The following is a 3,985-nucleotide window of genomic DNA, read 5'->3' on the forward strand; positions in this document are numbered from 1 at the left end:
TCGCTTTTCACATAGCATGTCAACACACACAACCTTCGCTCACCTATGTTCCATATATTCTCTAAACCCTCGTTTCGATATCAATAGGCTCATACGGAATCCAACGACTACTATAAAGACTTAAGCATACCACTAACCTCATCTAATCATTCAATTATGTACTCAGGCGTACTTAAGGACGTCCGTGGCTCGCTCAACGTTTCTAAGGAAAAAGGAATATCCAACGTATACAAACATATCCATCTTATTTTGGCTACCAAATCTTATCGGTGAAGAATTAGGAGATGAGACCACCACCATTGGAAAGTAGACTTCCGGCACATGAATTTCGGTATAAAATTTACCCAAAACAGAGTTCGGATGAAAAAGTTATGCCCTTTCGAAGTTTTGCCAAAATGCTGAATTTTTCATTTCCTACCGGTAGGACACATTTTCCTACCGGTAGGAGACCACAATTTCACGAAAATGACTCTACTGGACAGCGTTTCTACCGGTAGGGCCAAAACTCCTACCGGTAGGACTTGGGTTTTCAGTGCACGATTTTCAGATTTCACCAGAGCAATTCCAACAACAAAACCAATGATCTAAGGTGCGATTCAAACACCAAATTAACACATAAACATATAATAGATGAGAGAAATCCCTACCTCGAAGTCGAAGAACGAAATCCAAGCCCAACCAAGCAAGCCCTAGCTCCGAAAACTTTGAATCATCCGAATACTCCTCTCCGAGCTCAAACCCACGAAATACGAGCTCAAGATCGCGCGTGGAAGGAGGAATGAAGGTTAATTTTCATGGGTCTCAAGTTTATAGGCTTGATTTCGAGAGAGAGAGAGAGTGAGAGAGATAGAGAGAATCGGGCGGGAGGGAGAGAAGACCGAGAGAGAGAGAGAGAGATGTGAGTGGGAGAATGATTCTCTACCACTCACTCTCACCTATTTATACCACCACACACATCAATTACAATTTCACCCCAAACTTCCAGATTCTATCACATTCAACCCAAATCACATATTCAAATCACACTTTCTCTTTACCTCAATATTCTAATTTTATTCTAACATTAAAATTATTGAAATTAAACACGGGTCTCTACAATGTATAGTACACATCTCGCCCTATTTAAGTTTTACAAAAATTCTCGGAAATCAATTAAAGAAAATCTGTGTGGCACTCACCTCCCTTTATCAAATCTAAAATAGGAAGGAAAAAGAATTTTATCTGTATAAAGGAAAGAAGAGAAAAAAGAGAATAGCTAAAGAAAAAGACATGATTTATTGCCTAGAAAGGAAGAATATCAAGTCTATTATCTTTTCAATGTGGGAAAAAGGGAAGGAAATCAAACTGTTTCATTGCAATAGAAAATTAAAAACTTATGGATGCCTAAACTAAACATTAGAAGCTTTAAAAAAAAATTTACTTACGTTTTGTATGTTTATTTTGTCTTACATCAAATGTTATAAATTCAAGTGCATCGCTGGTAGGAACTATGTAAAACTAGGATATAGTACTAAAGAAAATCACATCAGCCCTTAACTAAAAGTTAAAACTAGGATATAGTAATAAAGAAAATCATATCAGCCCTTAACTAAAAGTAGGCTTTGGTACGTATTGGTCAATGGACTCAGTATGTCTTCTTTAGAGTGAGGTTTTTTCGGATAGAGTGAGGTTTTTTCGGATCATTAATTTACATTAACCAGATTCATACCTCTGTCATGTACGCAAATAATTCTAGAATCCGCAATGATATTAGGCTGGATATTTCCAAATCAGACTGGCTTGTTTATAGTAATCTCCTTAAGTTTAGCCTATTATTTTCCATATGCTTTGTAAAGATGTTTGATGTGCTATTCTAGTAAAGGAAATTATCTAGAGATAGAACTATCAACTATGCTAGGTTCATATGGCAACTGAGTCAGCTTAAAATACGCATTAGCTAAGTTCATCTCATTAGCCTCGTGTAATATTTATGTGAGGCTTTCAAAGCCAAATCATTCCCTGTCCTACTGTTGTAATACTCAATAGAGTTACAGTTAATACTTACTTTAGTATTCCATAGCAATTCATTCCTGCTCTAACAAAAACAAACCGAGCCTTAAGTCCCAATCATTCGGTGTCGGCCACATGAATCCCCTTTTCCATTGAGTCCTGTCAAGGGCATTGTGTTCCATAATATCCAAAACAAACCTAAATCCTTTCTGCTCTAACTCTTCTTTTTCTCAACTTTCTAGGTGTAGTAGGGAATGGGTCATTGGCCTCGGATTCCAACATAAATGGCAATACAAGAAGAAACGAAAAAAAAATGTCTTTCATATGCTGTGATCTTACGCTATATGTTACCAAATAAACATATATCTACCACCGTAGTTGCATCAAACTTTTTTTTTTACCATCTGGGTTTCTTCATTGTTTTTCTCGATGCTTTGGATTATGAATGAAGAAAGTATGGTAATATACACAAAAATTGATTTGGGTTTCTCGGCCTGCCCTCTTTGATGCCTTTCAGCTTTGATTTCGGGGCATGGTTCCCACAAAAACGTCCATTTAGCTCCTTGGTTCTTGGTGATATAGAGGGGTTATTGTTTCAGTGGTGTTCTAAGAGCAACCACTTTGTGCGTATATTGCCAAAGATTAAGTATGTCTCCAATCCTCCCCTGCCCATACCCCTAGTGTTTAACTATCAACCTCCATCTGAAGACAAATTTAAATCACCACATGTAGAAAATTCTCCGACTTCAAAAAATTTTCTTAATTGATTGACATGGTATCAAACAGCATCAAGCCGTTGTTCAATATCCTTACATTTGGGTAAACATTGTGAGTTTCTCTTTATTTTATCTCCTAAACTATGCACATTTTTTCTAAACTATCATATCGTTTCCTACTTGGTCCAATTGATAACAAAAATTAGGAATTTGAACGGAAAATGCCACATAAGGCCCTGTTTGGTACTTGCAAAAAAATTGATGATTTTTTTTATTTTTGCGGGGCCCATTTTGGGTCCTACAAAGATAATTCAAACCGCAAGTTGTTCTTATAATGTTTTTTTATGGGTTCCTGAAAAAAATAGCTCAACCTGTTATCGATAAGGGCTTTTTCAGAATTCGTAGGGTGTTTCAGAATTCGTATGGCACCTTACGAATTATGAAATAACCCTTACCGATATCGATTTGAGCTAATTTTCTTTCAGGAACCCAAAAAAAAAAAATTTTAAGAATAACTTGCAGTTTGAATTATCTTTGTAGAACCCGTAATATCTATTCCGTTGCACAAAAAAAGAGGACCTGTAATGGGCCTCGCAAAAATCAAAGAAATAAGAGTTCTTTGAAACATGAAAATGCCACATAAGGCCCTGTTTGGTACTCGCAAGAAATTGATGATTTTTTTTATTTTTGCGGGTCCCATTACGGACCCTACAAAGATGATTCAAACCGCACCCTAAGAATTCTGAAATAGCCCTTTACCGATATCAGATTGAGCTAATTTTTTTCAAGACCCCATAAAAAAATATTTTATGAATAACTTGTGGTTGGAATCATCTTTGTAAAACCAGTAATGGTGTCACAACCCAAAACCAACCTTGGAAGTCGTGACTAGCCAAGCGGGTTTTAAGCCGCCGAAGGCCTACTCATAATATAGTTTAGGAATTTCTATCATCATTGTCATTTTAAACCATATAACAAAAGTATGCGAAAACGTAGAATAAATAACATAATCCCAAAACTTCTAAGCATACAAGTATAATAATTACAAACCAATAAACTACACATGATTCTCCTCGTTTATTCTAACACTCCAATCGGCCCACAATTTGCTATCTACCTTAACCTAAAAAATTGGAAAAGATTTTTATAAGCCAAAGCTCGGATGAAATACATATACCAAAGTTACAGGTTTACTGTGGAAGTATTTCGCATTATATAACAGCTCAAGGGTAAAACAACATTCAAACATTTCCATTGAATTTTCCTAGTAACATGCATTA

At 36.1% G+C, this 3,985-nt stretch overlaps 1 non-coding gene across 1 annotated transcript; it reads left to right on the forward strand.

The window, feature by feature from the left end:
• Positions 1 to 2,432: 2,432 nt before the first annotated feature.
• Positions 2,433 to 2,540, forward strand: LOC131305827 (small nucleolar RNA snoR100). Its single transcript, XR_009193384.1, has one exon. It is a non-coding gene; the product is annotated as a small nucleolar RNA snoR100 (small nucleolar RNA).
• Positions 2,541 to 3,985: the final 1,445 nt, after the last annotated feature.

This window comes from Rhododendron vialii, chromosome 10a (genome assembly GCF_030253575.1).
Source record: "Rhododendron vialii isolate Sample 1 chromosome 10a, ASM3025357v1".
In the NCBI taxonomy this organism is placed as follows: Eukaryota; Viridiplantae; Streptophyta; class Magnoliopsida; order Ericales; family Ericaceae; genus Rhododendron; species Rhododendron vialii.